At 42.8% G+C, this 16,085-nt stretch overlaps 1 long non-coding RNA gene across 1 annotated transcript; it reads left to right on the top strand.

The window, feature by feature from the left end:
• The first annotated feature begins 4,396 nt into the window (after positions 1 to 4,396).
• On the top strand, positions 4,397 to 15,700 carry LOC116452161. The gene is made up of 3 exons (XR_004243421.1): positions 4,397 to 4,499; positions 6,425 to 6,429; positions 15,691 to 15,700. It is a non-coding gene; the product is annotated as an uncharacterized LOC116452161 (long non-coding RNA).
• The last annotated feature ends 385 nt before the right edge of the window (positions 15,701 to 16,085 follow it).

Here is a 16,085-nt window from a genome sequence, read left to right as displayed (position 1 = left end):
CCAGGAGAGTAAGCAGCACAGCCAGGGGATGGACTCTAGTGGTAGATTTTCTACCTTCAACTGAAACAATGTCAGACTTGTGTAAAAGCAGGAATTGTTTGGTTTAATTCAAGAGCTGGCATTGTTGTCATTTATTTAACCCTAAAAGAAGTTTAATGTGCCAAGAGCTTCAGTATTCAAAGTAAAAATGATACCAGGTCCTGTTTACTGGGGTTTGGAGTTTTTACCTTGCAAATCCAGTGTTAATTCCCCTATTTTATATCTGCCTTGCCACTTTACTTCTATATTTGCAGAGCAAGATAATTGAGCTACATGCAGTTATGAAAAGGCTGTATCCAATGGCTATATTTAATTGTTTTCTGGACAACTGGCTAATTCAAGACTTGAGTACATTCACATGGCAAAATGTTGACATTTTGCTTCTCTTGGATTTCAGTGCCCTTATCAGAAATTTCATTGATTGCTCCATAGCCTCGTTTCTGATGTTTGCTTTAAGTTTGCCTTCTAATGCTGTAAAAACATAGGAGTTTAAATCCAGCAGTATAGGGGAAATCAGTACATCACAGGCTTTCCATCACTTGTAGTTAGTTTAATGTTTCTACTGATTCTGTGACTAATGGTCTGTGGTGGCAAACTAGGAGCACATGGGCTCCCTGTGGGTCTGTGAGTTCAGGTGTTCCTAACGGAACCTCCTTTGGGTGCTCTCTTGTTGGGGGTTGATGGTTTCTTTTTTCATGATTGTTGAACTGAGTGTGTTGCTATTGGTGCTGGTCCCTGAGTGGTTAATCTGTTGTTTGTGAGCAGAAGTTTTAACACAGCCAAAGTACCGGGTCATTAACTTTCCAGGGCTAATTAAGAAAGAGGCGGGGCCCTCTGCCTTTTGGGTGATGAGTGCAGTGGGAGAGCAGCTCAGCCATCAACAGCAGACCTTACACAGCTGCATCTTTCCTGTGACTTTGTCCTGCATTTCTGAGCAGCTCCTCAGGTCTGTATAAATTCCTACACAGATGTACTTTTAGCTCCCTTCCTGTCAGTACGTACTTGCCGAGCCTCCACCTCCTTTTATTTCTCCTGCTCACAGGGCAGAGAGCAGCACATCCTGTGGCTGGTCAAGAGCTAAGTAGCTGCTGGCTCTTGCCTCCCAAGTAGGAGATGGGTCATCCCAGACAAATCTAAGTGGAGCTGTTTGTACTTTTTCCTCTCACACCTGTGGTATTCAGAGGGCTGGAGAGAGTGGGTAACTAGTGTTTTAAGATTCGTAGCAAACTGGATTGGAATCAATGAATCCATTGAAGCTTTCATGGCAGGAATAGGAGGCAGAAGAGGCAGCACAGTAACATGAACTATATTTTCTCGAAAAATCAAGAAAAAAACCAGTGTGCTTTGAGAAAATTCTGCTATGTGCGTCAGCAGCTGCTGAATTTAAGGCAAGGGAGCTGTTCCACTGAAATTTCCTGGCTGTCCCATGGAACCACAATTCTGCCTCCACTGTATTTCTACTCCAGCTGCTTTCCTATCCTAGGCATTCTTTCTAAAGTAAGCTGACACTTCCCTCCTCAGTCCCCTCCCAAAAAAAAAAAACAAAAGCAAACAAATCCTCCATCATTTTCCAGAAGTGAGTGTGCTGCAGGTGGTTTAAATACCAAGTGTCTTTTTAGAAATTAAGGCCTTTTCCTTATCTCTGGGCTGACAGATCTTTGACTAACGGACCTTTTTTCCTATAATAGAAAGTTTTTAAAACTATTCAGAAAGACTTTGGCAAATATTTCTGTCAGGCAGTAATTGGATAAAGTCTCGAGTTGCTTGATGCTGCCCCTCCCTTTTCTCCTGAGTTTTTTGTATGCATTGCTTTTTGCCTATAAATAACACAGAGATATCCGAAAAGGGAAACCTCTTTGAGAAGAGATATTGTCATCTGGCAGCTACCCAGTAAGGCCCTATTGGCTGTGTCAGTGCTGTGTTTCCCTTAGAAAAAGAATGTCTAATGTTAGTTTAGGCAAAAAAACAAGCTAACAGCAGCAAAAAAAAAACGACTCAAAACCTCACTGTATTGTGTTTGCTGTTTAAAGGGAAAGGAACAGAGAATTGTTTATCTTCCTGTATAAGCAGGCATGGACTGACTTTAATGCTGAAAACACTTCTTAATTCCTTTTATCACTGGACATCCTGTAAAGCTGAGGATGGTCTTTTCTGGCAGGTACCTGGGAGCCAAGAACGGGGCAGCTGGAGCACAAAGAGCAGTGCCAGGTTTTTGCCTGTGCAGGGAGGGAGCTCCAAGTGCTGGGAGTAGAAACTTCTCTGTACTCTGTGCATCTGCAGAGCCTAAGCCTGCCTCTGCCTTGGCTCAGTGCTTCACCACACTTAGAATGAGGAATCCAGTAGGCCAGAGAGTTCTGTGATGTATACCTATGGGATATGTCTGTCATGCTATTGTAACTGCCTCTGTGCTCTAAAATAATGCAGCAGAAAACTTGTGTGCCTGTGTGCAAACCACAAAATGTAAATGAGTGTGTGTTGATGTCATGGTTCAAAACATAGCTGGTCACCTCACTGCCACTAGTTATTTTTATTTGACCATGCCTAGGAACTGAAATTGTGCAAAAATTTGTTCTGGCCAGCGAGGCATCCAAAAAAACAATGTCTACTCTTCCCACATCTTGTCCTGTTGATTTCTTAGTTGCATTCATGCTATTTTTCTAAAACAGCCTGATCTGGTTAGTATTACTTCATCACATTGTAGGATGTGATATTAGGGTCATAAAAATAGTGTTTTTAAAGATTCTTGAATAGAGAAACTCCAAATTAGACTGAAATGGTCACAATAACTTCATGTAAATGTCTTCCTTTCACTTCAAAATGTTAAAAGATGAAGTACCAAAGTTAATTACATCTTTATCAGATGGGGTTTTTTCCTCTTCTCTCTCTACATATAATTCAGTGGTATGTGCACTCACACAGCCATGGTTTACATGTAAGTTATTGAGTCTGACACCTTCTCTGACCTCTCTTTATTACATAGAAGCTTATCTTAGATTCTTAGTTACATGTTACCATAGATAGTCAAAGCTGGTTTTTCTGTTATTATTTTGAAAAATGTGGAAGGAGCAAATAGCACAAACCTACTCTCCATTTTAGACAGGATTCCAGCCTGAAAATAACTTTGTTTGTAGTTTGGATATAGCCAAAAGTTCCTTGTAAACTTAGATTATTGTTCCTGTGCTTCTGGAAACAAAAGGAAACACACTTGGAATGAAATGCTTAATATTAAGGTGGTGGCTGGGCTTTAATCAGATTTGAGCATAGTCAAACAGCAGTCCTTATTAGAACTTGAACCCCTTGTTCTCTGCCCCATATTAAACTTCAGAAATCTCAAGCACAAATAAGATAACATTAAGCATGCACATGAAAGTTAGGTCAGTATCTCCATATGATGATTTATGGTCCAGCACTTTCAAAACTTTAATGAGCTCTGTAAAGCTAATTTTCAGATGCCCCCTCATATACCTCATACCCAGAGCCATATGAGCTGCCACCTCCTTTCTCCCAGCTATATCAACTTTGATCAACTTTGGACTGTACCGAAGCCACTCATACTTTGCCTACATCTTGAACACAGCAGGAAGATGTACCCTGGGTTCTCTTACAATGTGTTTTCCCAAGGCACTTCTGGTTTGCAGCAGGAGCAGGGGAGAAGTTTCAGAACTCAGGTGACCTGGAAGAAGGATATAGTAGACTGTGATGAGAAGTGTGTGGAGAAAGGTAGGCTCATCCTCATATCCAGAAGGTAAACCCATTTTAGGAGATGGCTTCAGCTGTCACTTGGTGTTTGAGCTAGAGATTTACAGTGTTCATGTAGTTTAAGGAGACTTAGAATGTTGATGGGTATCTTGTGTGGATTTGCCTTAAGAGTAAGGAAGATATTAAGCAGAGACTTCAACATAAAAATACAGAGGTTTTCATTATTTCAAAGTTGAATCATTGCTGCTGTTTCCTCTTTTCTGGTTAATGTCACCAAAATTCCCTAGGAAATGTTTCACAAAGAAGTACTACCTGGTTTCTGTTTCTGCTCATTGTCGTTCTACGAAATAAGCAGTTAATTAGTTGCTCAACTGAAGCATTTGGAACCATGGAAGTAGTATCTGATTCATCAGAAGGTGAAATTCACTTTTCTTAATTGCTGTTATGTGATAAAATTTGACTGTTAAAGGCTTTGTAACCAAATCCCAGTCCACGATAAACAAATATGGGAAGGCCAGGGAATTATTGGAGGTTTAGACTGTCTTTTCCTGGAATGATAAGGAAATAGATGTCTTGTAAAAGCTGGTACAGCTCAAGGTTTTGTAATGGTTCATGATGTTGCAAGGACAGTGCTTAGACAAAACCACAGAATGGGTCCGACTGAAAGGGACCAGAGTGGCTCATCTGGTCCCACTTCCCTGCTCAGGCAGGATCATTACAGAGCACAGGACACAGGATTGTGTCCAGATGGTTCTGAAATAGTTCCAGTGAGGGAAACTCCACGGCCTCCCTGGACAATCTGTCCCAGTGCTCGGTCAGTCATGGTGAAGAAGCTCTTCCTCGTGTTCCGGTGGAACTTCCTGGGCATCAGTTCCTGCCCGTTGCCTCCTGTCCCATCGCTGGGCCCTGCTCTGAGCCCTCCCTGCTCACACTGACAGACATTGGTCAGGTTCCCTCTCAGGCATCTCTTCTCGAGGCTGAACAGCTCCAGCTCCCTCAGCCTTTCCTCGCAAGAGAGAGGCTCCAGTTGCCTCACCCTCTTTGTCACCCTCTGCTCTAGCAGCTCCATGTCCCTTTGTCCTGAGGAGCCCAGAACCTGACCCAGCACTCCAGAACTGTCTCAGCAGGGCTGAACAGAGGGGCAGGGTCACGTTCCTGACCTGCTGGCAGTGCTCTTGCTAATGCACCCCAGGATCCCAAGGCTGAGCTCAGTGCAAGCATTGGGACTTGGGGGAGGAGAAGGGTTCCTCTTACTGACAAAACAAATTAAAGTGCTCTGAGTATGTTACAGTCCCCCCTTCAGGATCCTCCTGGCACTGATAACCACCTGTGTTTGTTGTGGGGTGATCTTCCTCCCACTGTGTGAGCATTCCTGTGAACCCTTTAGATGCTCGTGAGCTGTAATTGCACTTCCAGAGAAGAGAAAGGATTAATTTTGAGGCATGGACCAATTTTCTTTGGTTTGTTTTTTTTTTTCCTGTTTATTTTGGATATAAGAAGTAAGCTAACAGAAATCACAGAGAGTAATGCAAAGGCTGTTTCTCAACGTGTTTTTATGGGAGAAGCTGTGCCAGAAAGACTGCTGGAGAGTAGAGCATGTCATATCAGCCTACTTGAATAGGAGCTCTGCATATGTGCACATTTCTCTCTTTTCAACAAAGCATTTGAGCAAAAGCAATGATCGGGAGAACCACGTAAAGCTACTGAAAAATTATTTGACTGTCATCAAGAACAGTTTTACTCTCCTTAACCGTCTTTCCTCAGTTGATTAATTGAAAAAAAAAATTAACCTCCTTCTAACATTCTCTTGAGTAGAAATTGGTGGATATAAACTACTAAGCAAAGTCAGTGGGCAGCTTGTTGCAGGCTGTATACTGTAAACTTGATATTCTATATCATGTTGAATTGTTTATCAGGAAGGAGCCTTTAACCTGGCAGCAGCTGCTTCTGTTGAAGTCCACAGAACATTTCCCACCTAGCTCTACTTTCGGTTATACTGAACACTGTTAAGTATCTGAGGGAAGTCCTGTGAATTCAACAGGAGTTACTTCCCCTAAGTGGGAGCTCCAATATCTTGTTAAAGAAATCAGTGCAAACTGTGCAGATCACACCAAGCCGAGATAGCTGGGAAGTTATCTGTGCTGACCATGGGGCTTCCCCACCCAGCTGAGAGCCCATGTTTGTGTTCAGCACCCTGCTCAGTAAATTAGTTCTGCTTCTCTACCACCCAGCAGCTTGATAATCCTAAGACTCTTTTATCCTACAGCTGATCTATTAACTTGCCCCAAAACCATTCAGTCCGCAGCCATCCTCTGCAGTTAGTCCTTTATTAAGTTATTGACTAAAAAACAGGAGACTGTCCAGACAACTCCAAAGAGCCATTGTGCCATTGTTATAGAGTGCTGATCATGCGGCACTTCAATCAGAAAGTGTTCTAAGGAGACAAGTGGATGTTGCATCCTTAGCCAGCTGCTGCCTCACACCTTCCTGCTGCCACACAGCACACTGTAAGGGATCCCTGCATTCCCAATAACCTACTTTTGTTGCAGAGGTGTTTCCCTGATAAAAAAAAATTAGCAGATGGATGAAATTCCCCTGGAAACTAATACAAGCTTGCTATCCAAACATTCATGGATATCTATAAGATGTCTCTATTTACATATTTTTGGGTTCTCAGCCTTGACAGTACCCGTAAGTATTTTAACATAAGTTCATTCTAAAAGTAATTGCATTTTTTGGCTCTCTAAGCTTTTGTTGGGAGTACAGCAGTTTTTTGAGAAGCTTGATAGAAACTTTGGCACCACCATACATAAAAGCAGGAGATAAAACACTTTGTGATGTGATATGGGTGTATGTTAACATGCACGGGCATCTGCTCTGCTGGAATTGTGTCTGTAGGCATTACCATCCTGTTTAAATAGTCCCCATATCAGGCTGCTTACAGGTGCTTTCTTTTGGAATTAGCATGGTTATGTCATATTTATCCCGGTGAGATGCAGAGCAGGATACACTCCCAGGCAGCCTGCCATGAATGCTATGGAACAGAATAGAAAAACAGACTGGGTGTGATGCAGATCTTAGGATCCAAAGCTAAAATTCTGTACCAAGCCAAATCAGGGAGACAAAAGGCTGTGGGGCAGGTTAAAAAAAAAAAAAAGGGGGGGGGGGGTGGAATTGTCATAAGACAGACAAACTGTTGCTTAAAATGACTGTGTGAGACCACCCCCAGGATGCAGGGTGCCCAGAAATACCACACTGAAAGTGGCAGAAGATTTACAGTTACCAAAACAAGTCCAAAACTCTATTGACTAATAAGTGTACCATACAAAAATATTTGGCATCTGTCACTGCTGGAAGCATTTTTTTGTATGGCAGTTGTTTGGGAAATCAAAGCAGTCCATGATGAATTGGTTCCTTACATTATCTCTGTCTGTCTCTAATAAGAGAGAACTACCTAGGGCAAGCCTGGAGGTATACAACACCCTCAGTACTCTCCATTAGATCCACCTTTACTGAAGTTATCTCAGGATAACTTTGTCTCAGGCAAACTCTTTTCATTCTTAGCATCTTTCTTACTTCTTTATAGTTCATCGTATCACTGAAATGAGTCCTCATTCTCTGGGAAGAAGAAATTTCCCTGCAATTCAGACATCTTTGTAACATAGTAGTGTATAGCAGATGGAGAGGTGTCATGTCCTACCACCCCAAGAGACTCCAGCCTGTAAGTGTGTTTCGTGTTACATATTGCACTAAAAGTGGTGTGAGACCCGACTCACCAGGGCTTTTTATGTCTCCTGAGTGACTGCTGGGTGCTGCCATCCTGTTAAATTGGTTGTCTTCATCTACTGAATGCTGCCTTCATCTGCTTCATGATAAAAGTCACACAACACAGTGCCAAAAAGGGTTGTGGTCTCTAAAGAAAACAAAGGGGATTTTTATGCCTTTATCCTCAAATCAAGGAAACTATGACTCAAATTGCTTAGAACCTTTGGAAATCACAGAACCCTGGCTGGTTTTCCTGCAGGAGGCAGCATTTTTCTCCTCCCAATGCAGCAACAGGAGACAGATTTTTTGTCCTTAGCTCTTCGGCATTAGCAATCAATGCTGCCCTTTGCCTGCCGCCTGCATGGCCACATTACTCTCCTTCACCCTGGTGTCCTCATCTTCCACTTTCCCTTTCCCCACTGCTTGCTCATGGTATCAGAGAGCACCTGCTTCAGTCAAATATTAGTAAGATGGCCACATTTCTATTAAAACCAGTGTTGGTTTTTAAGAAGAATTTGAAGGAACCATAGAAAATTCTGATTACTCTGTGAAATGAAACTGAATTACAAAAATGCTTTTCATTTACATTACTGGTATGGTGCAGCATCAGTGTAGCCACCGTAGCCATGCAGGGCTGTAAGGACAGAGCATTGCACAGCCATGGGAACACCACCTTGTGTTGAGTTGCATCACACAAAACAAGCATTTCACAAGGCTTCTTGCCATGATTTGCTTTATAGCAGCTCAAATGTGAAACCTGAAACATTTTGTTTCTGAATGAAACTTTCTGAACTCAATGGAGAAATTTTTTTAACATCCTACACCCAAAAACTGGTAAGTTCTGTGCATCTAAACATAGATTATACTGGAAAGTGTAAATATGTCCAGAGGAGCTCTAGCCAATTACTAGAGAATTGGCACTAAGGAGTTTACTCCAATGCTGAAAAGAAATACATTAGGTCAAAATCTAAAATACTTACTTGGATTTTATTGGTACTGTATGGTACCTTTTCGGTACATTTAGTTATATCTCAGTGACTAGTGGTTTATTGTGGTACGTGTAGGATAAGCTGTGATGTCTCTGTTGGTGTCAAAAATTGCTGATGGCCTATGAGTGAGCCTTCTGCCTCCAGAAACAAGGGATATGTGACAGCTTAATTGAGAAATTAAGCAGGGTGGTAGAGGGGAAATCCTGGAAATAGCGAGCAGAGGCTCTGAACAAACAGGCTGAACCAAGGATAAATCTGGGGCTTTAATCGTGTTTTCCCACTGATTCGTACAGTAAAGGTTCCTGAGGAGCAAAAGTCTGATGATTCATTCAATGACTGCCTGGCCTGCAGTGTCTGTGGTTTGCGATGTAACAGTAACTTGGGATGTAGTGAGAAGCAGTGCATTAATCCCTCCCTGCTGCCCTCCTTGCAGCAGAAAGAAGGCAGCAATGTCAGTCGTGTTGAGACACTGCAGAGCACAGGTTAAACAAAGATTGCACAGCAAGTCCTTTAATTCTTGTGCTGCTTCTCTCAAAGTGTAGCTGCAGAGGGAGGTCAGAGCAAAAGACAACTTCATCTGAAGAAAGCAGCTGTGTGAGGGCTGCAGGTCCCCCCCCCCCTTGTGTGACGGGGCCAGCACTGACTCAGTCCCTCCCCTGGGAGCTGGGAATGTTTGCTAGAAGTGTGTCAAACCAGTGCTTAGCCTAGCTACTCCCATCTGGAAACGTCATCCAAACACAAATGTTGGAGCTATGTTGGTTTACCAGGCCAGCAAGTTAGATTTATTCCTGCTCTGATCTACTTCAGTGTACTGGAGTTATTCAAGGACAAGTCTGACAGCAGTGTACCTGGCAGAGCTGAACATCAGGTTTAAGGATGGGGAAATAGGGAGGTGAGGGAAGAAGAAGGGAATATTGGGATGGGGCCTTTTTCCTTAATGTTGTGAGGCTGAAAGTGATCCCTTTCCCAGACACAATGGATCAAGCATTTCCAGGATTAATGAGGCTTCACTTCCTCCACACTTGACAAGTTAGAGTTTTCATGTTGAGGGGTGTACACATAACGCTTTGAATAATTTTTCCTCATCTTACTATTATACTCTTATGGATCTCCCATACCAACAACATACTCTCTGCTTTTCTCACTGGCTCAAGGCTTTGACCCCTATTGGGACCTCTTCTGAGCAAGGAAATCACTGGCCTCGACTGCCAGTCACAATTCCTGCCTAAGTGCAATGTCTGGGACAGGGCACAGGATGGTCTTGGTTTCCCTGTGCTTTGGCTGCAGTCTGCAAGGAATGCTTCATCTGCAGCAGATGCAGAAAAGATCAAAAACTCCCCCCTCCTATTTCAGATTAAAAATCCACATCCCTTTTTTTTTTTTTTAATGAATCCAAGCCAAACAAATGAAGAATTCTGACCAAGATTTTACCCACTGACCACAAATAACAGTAGGAACAATGCAGTAGTGGTCCTTTGTGATACTCAATCCCAAAAGACTGTGGCCTCTTCCTTATTTTTAACAAGCGTGTTTATGTGCTCCAAACCTCATCCACAGGAATGAAAACAGAATCAGCTGAAATTCAGGTGGTACGAGCATGAATGACTTCGTCTGAAAAAAATATATTGTTTAGATTTCAAAGCATGTTTTACCAGTCAGCTAAAGAAATCTCTCTTGCAGGAGAAAGAGGAGGCTTTGTCATTCCCCACCCCCCAACACAGGCACAGATCTCCTGTCATGTGAGTGAAAAAGGCTTGATACCCTGATGATAGAGATCCCAGCTTTTTCAGGATTTTCTCTTGGGTGAGAAGGGACTTGCAAAGCAGCTGAAGTTTGTGCAAGGATATGTTATGTCAGGACCAGGGAGAATAATTCAATGTTTGTCCAGGCATAACAATGACTTGGCATGGGCTCAGTTCTGCTCAGCAGCTTCTTGTCTGGGGCCAGCCTGTAAATTCAGGAGCAAAATATCTAATCAGCTGGTCCAACTGCTGTAGGGTGGTTTCTTTTTAAAAACTGCCATCGTGTTAGAACATGTGATTTATCTTCTAATGAAATAACATCCCCACCCTTAATTCGTAATTTAAGGACACAGAGACTGTGATGAGCCTTTTATAAATAACATTCATAAAATCATTTACATGTGTCATAACTGTGCTGGAGGTTGCCAAGGCTTTGCCTTTCTCTGGAGAGAAAAGGGCTGAGACAGGCTTTGAGTGTGGGTGTATTGTCACACTGTAAGAGTGTTGATCTGTGGTACATTTTTTGCATCCCAGTCACCTGAGTTGGAACAGCTACAAAGCTCCATCAGATGAATTCATGCACAGCAGTTTGAGGGCTGTCTGTGCAGCACTCTTTTCACTTACTTCCTTTTTCAGTTAAATTTTTTTTTAAAGTAAGAATTAAGAGATAACTGACATTGTAAACACTAAATGAGCAATAATTGTGAAAGCAGGAGTGCCCCAAGATGCAGAGAGCAGGATACACACAGCAAACAAGCTTGGAAAGGAACAGGAGGTTTACAACATCCTCTGTCTTTCTTAAGCCTGCCTGTGCACATGATCAGTGAAGGTAATGTGTGACTGAGCAGACATCCACAGCAGCATGCTACAGGGCAGGGATTAAACTGCTTCCAGCTAATTACTGGAGCGGCATCCTTTGGTAGTGCCAGCAGCAGGAGGCCCCTCAGTTGCTCATGCCATGTTTTGCAATGTTCCAGCAGCGTCCAGGGAGGATTTCCTTGCAGAGCACTACCAGCTGTGCTGGTGTCCCAGTCATGCATCTTCCCACTCAGGGTGGCCTATTTCTAGCCCTCCTCTTGGAGCCCAGTGCCCTCATAACTGATATGCCACGGAGACCTCGAGTTTTAGGAAAAGGGAGCTGCATTTGGCATTCCAGATGTCAGTTTTAGTCCCTGTAGAAACAAAATAATCTTCCCGCCTTCCCAAAATACAAAGATGAGCTGCTGAGGATCGGTTAGGTTATCATTTAGCCAGGAGCTGATCAGATTGCCTGAAGGGATGTTTGTGTGTGCCAGGTGTACCTGTTAATGGTTTTCCAAGGAAAACAAGGGATCATCAGTGTCTGGAGGGGCCACCTAAGGAGTGGGACATTGACACATCTTTGCCATGAGCTCAGAAAACCTTTCAGAAGTGAAAGCAGTGTTAGCAATAGCAGTTTCCCTGGAAAGGAGATTCAAATTCCTGTTAATCACATGTTCTAACACAAAAGCTGAAGTACACCACATGCCTCTCCTATCCATGTTTTTCTTCTTCATCTCAGTCCATTGTTTTTCAGAGGCCAAGTTTTCCTAAGGCTACTTTTTCTTTGCTTTTTTCTTCAATTGGATTGATTGATTCTTTGTTTTCTTCTTGGAAATGGCCTCACTTTTCCTACCCCCATATTTTTTTTTACCCTCTTTCTCTTTTCCTTCTCAAAAAGTGCAGCTGAAAGAGCTGGCATCACCACACAGTGCCTGCCTCTGGCATGCAGGAGAATGGGGGTGGCATCCCCTCGCTCTCTTCGGAGTCAGTGGAGAGAAATGAGCATTTTTAGGGCAGAAATGCCCTGAAGTGTGTTAGATAATGCTTTAGGCTGAAACATGTCTAGATTCTTTAGTGTCCAAGTCAATCAGGGACATGAGTACATTTAATTGTATTTATATTTAACTCCACTCTTAGAGTCAGTTACTGACATAGTGAATGACTTGGGCAAGTCACCAACCTGTAAACAGAATAATATTGTGATTTTACTGAAGACTATAACTTGGTTAAGTTTTACTTTGGCTACAGATGGATTTGGCTTTGTGCAGTGCTGTTATCCTATATTACTTTTGCCTTTTTTTTAACCTTTGGACTCTTTTGCAATAGGAAGTTGTGTCATTTCTTTAATTGGCAAGGGCTGGCCCAACATCTGCAGGCTCAGAGATCAGAGCTGGAGTTTAAGACCCCTCTCTTACAGGCCAGGGCTCCTCTGTCCAGAGAGCAGCTAACCCATCTCTTTCCAGAGGGCTGCTGCTGTTTTGGGGAAGAGAGCAAGAAAGAATGTTGAACACCGTCCTCTTTGTTTAGGAGCAGTTTCTTGTCCTGGCTACATGGTAGCACTAGAAAGGTTTGCTGCATCAAAACAGCCCTCCAACCTGTGACAGGTGGAGGCAGCAAAAGGCCAGGATCTGCCCCTCTGTTCCTGTCTCCTTGGGGGAAGGTGGGGATAGGACAGGTGGAAGCATCTGCAGGTCACAGAGTACCTGAACTCAGACAAAGCACAAGCCATGGGTGAAGGGCTGAGCAGAAGGCTCAGCAGAAAACGTGCCTGATGCAGTGGCTGTGGCAGCCTTACCAGGTCTCTCAGTTTCATTATGGATTCATAATATTTAGTGATATAAAATTCTCAGTCTGTTTTCAAAAGCAAACAAATCCCCAAACAAAACCAAGTTTTTGTCAAGGAGAAACAAATGGCAAGTATAAACCATGAAGTCCAAGCCAAAAAAAAAAAAAACTGTTAACCAGCAGGATCCAAAGTTAATTGTAAAGTTGCACAATTTTATTCAATGCTATCAATTTCTAGGGTCCAATTCACAGATGTTGAGCATCCCTGTGCTTCCTCTATTCTCTGTGGTATTAAGACACATCAAGGGCACCCCATGATATTTTCTGTCTCACTCCCTGCTTTATCCCATTTTTAACTGCATTTCAAATCTGAAGTCACCATAAGCAGCTCTGCTTGCTTTTGCACAATTAATGAACTGCGCATCAGCACAATTGAAACCATTCTGCTATTTTCATCCATGCTGATTTTTACCCAACAACATTAATATTCTTCATTTTTATATTCCACAGCTTTACCATGCAGTTCTCTGCTAGGTTTGTTTCTACCATACATGATTTCCTCACAGGAACATCTTGACTTATAAAGGGGAGGACAATTCATCCATCTCTTCATCCTTTGCAGGTTGGGTTCACAGGTTCTGCAGGTTAAGGTGCTGGTCATGTCCTTGAAAAAAAAACCCCTGCATGTTCAGTTCCATGCATGACAGATAAAATAACAGGATATCCGGTTATTAGTTTTCTTAAACACTTCTGGCTTTTGGTACAGGATGTACCCAAGGGAACGGCTTTGCTCAGTCATCATTATGGTGACAGCTTCCTCCATCTGCCCTCTGTGGAGGCATCTGCAAGGACTCCCTGTTCTTTCACTTCTCCCCAAAAGGCAAGTTTGTGCAGTTTGATGCCCACAGTCCACAGGTGCTGTGCTGTTTTACCACGGTGCTATCTAGCTGTTGTATGTTGGACCACATGCATGAAAGTGGCCTTCACCTGTGAGAGCATCAGCATTTAAATAAGACAGGATGGTTCTGATGTTGTGCAGTGGGATAGCACTTCTCAGCTTGTTAGTTAGATCTGCAGGACCTTTGACCCTTGTTACCCTCAAGATTTACAACTTTCAAAGTGTGCTGCCAGAAAAATCTCATGCTGTGATGGTGTGAAAGAAAATTGCATGAGAAAGAACAGCTTCTTGATGCAAACCCCTTTGGTTACGTCTTCTCTCCTTTTACTTCCTTCTCACCACCTGAGCAAAAAGCAAGCAAGAACAGCAAGGACCACAAAAGCAATTGTAGCACAGAGAAGCTGCCCATAGTTCTGTTGTTGGCAACTGAGCCCCCCACAGCCCCTTGCTCACTCCCTCCCAGTGGGAGGGAGTTGAGAGAGTAAAAGTGCAAAAACCCGTGGGTTGAGTAAAGACAGTCTAATAGGAAATGCAAAAGCCCCATGCAGAAGCAAAGCAAAGCAAAACAAAGGATTAATTCACCACTTGCCATGGGCAGGCAGGTGTTCAGCCATGCCAGGAAAGCAGGGTTCTGCCATGCCTGTTACTTGCGAAGAAAACACTCTCATTCTAAACATCCCCCCTTTCTTCTTCTCTAGATTTATATGCTGAGCATAACACCCATATGGTCTTGGATGTCTTGTGGGTCACTTGGGGTCAGCTGCCCTGGTTGTGCCCCTTCCAAGTTCCTGCACACCCCCAGTCTCCTGGCTGGTTGGGTGGGGTGAGGAGCAGAAAAGGCCTTGGCTCTGTGTAAGCACTGCTCGGCAATAACAAAAACATCCTTGAATTATTAACACTATTTTCAGCACAAATTGAAAACACAGCCCCATACTAGCTAACTAGTAAAAACCAGCACAAGTTCTAGCTCAGCTGACTAGCAGTTCTTCCTACTGGAGCTAAAGGAGAAGCTGATGCAGAAGATGTTTTCTATATTCTTAGATTTTTGGCAGTTACACGCACTAAAAATATATATGAAGGAAGAGGACATAGTCTGAAACCAGCAAAGACTGCCTAAATTTGAGGTAGCAAAGTGACTGAGTTTCCCATGTATCATTTGGGAGTGGGCATCAGGACAGGCTGTGTCTGTTAGTGCTTTCTCCAGTTACATTTGAGTTTGTGGGTCCAGTTTTAAACCGTAGTAGTTAGTTCTGCCTGTGTATTTTACTCTGCTCATACTCATAAATGCCTTTCCTCTTTCCTGTTTAATTATGTGGAAACATACCCTAACTATGAATATAAGTTAACTCCTACTCTGTGCTACTAGCTGCAGCTGGCATATGGAGGCAGCCTTGAAATCTTCTGTCCTGAATCGCCAGCTGTTTTTCCCAGGAAACATTCCTGGAATAGAATATATCAATATTTTCCTGCAAGACATTTGGCTAAATCATTTAGCACACAGTGCATATGGTATCTTTTACCTTATCTCTTCAGAGTGTTCTCGTATCTAGTGAGCTGCTGTTGCCTGCACAGAATGTACTCATTTGCTTGAAATTCTTGTTAACATCAGCTGAGCTCTGTGTAACTTGGGAACAATCTGTGTTTCCTGTAGTCAGAACCTGCTTCATGTGCCTCAAAGGCACTTATGCCCTGGAACATCCATGCCACTAGGACAGCTGGTGGCAACCCAGTGCTTTTTTTTGTTCCTGGATCTTCAAGAGGATGTATGGAATGCAGTTATAAACAGATGTGAAAATAGCTTTGAATTGATACCATAAATCATTAAGAGAAAGATGCAGATACACATCCCTGCAGGCAGTGAAGAAAATGTTCTTTGAATGACAGTCCCTGCCACAGTTAGGAGTAGAACACAGGAGTAAGAAGTCTTGTGAAAAATTCGGGCTTCAGGTAACCAGTTAAAGTATTCTCCCAGAGTGGTTGAGTCTGAAGTACAAAGAAAGGTCATAAATAACATGCAAAGGATTTTGCAGCTGCCCAGGATGTGGGAAAATAAATGTGGCTTTTTTTCTAAAGATTGCATCTATCTTTAATTCTGCAAGTATAAAGCCCTTGCTTTGTAGTTTAAACAAATTGGTACCAAAAGTTAAAAGGAAAAAGCTGTTCTCAGGCAGAAGCATGCTTGCATAAGAGGAGGTATTTACAAGAAGTATGAAGCTGTAACTCCTTTTGGTTTCTACATCTTGTACTAGAATAGAGACCATTATCTCTCTAAAGGCAGAAGTCCTTGTTCATGACTGTAGGGTTATAATGGAGTCCAGCAGCATCAGATGATTAGAAATGCACTGAGTTGGAGGTGCCTTAGGCTAA

The sequence above is a fragment of the Corvus moneduloides genome, chromosome 16, assembly GCF_009650955.1.
Source record: "Corvus moneduloides isolate bCorMon1 chromosome 16, bCorMon1.pri, whole genome shotgun sequence".
NCBI lineage: Eukaryota > Metazoa > Chordata > Aves > Passeriformes > Corvidae > Corvus > Corvus moneduloides.
The sequence above is the reverse complement of the archived record's forward strand: the minus strand, read 5'-3'. Positions and strand labels throughout refer to the sequence as shown.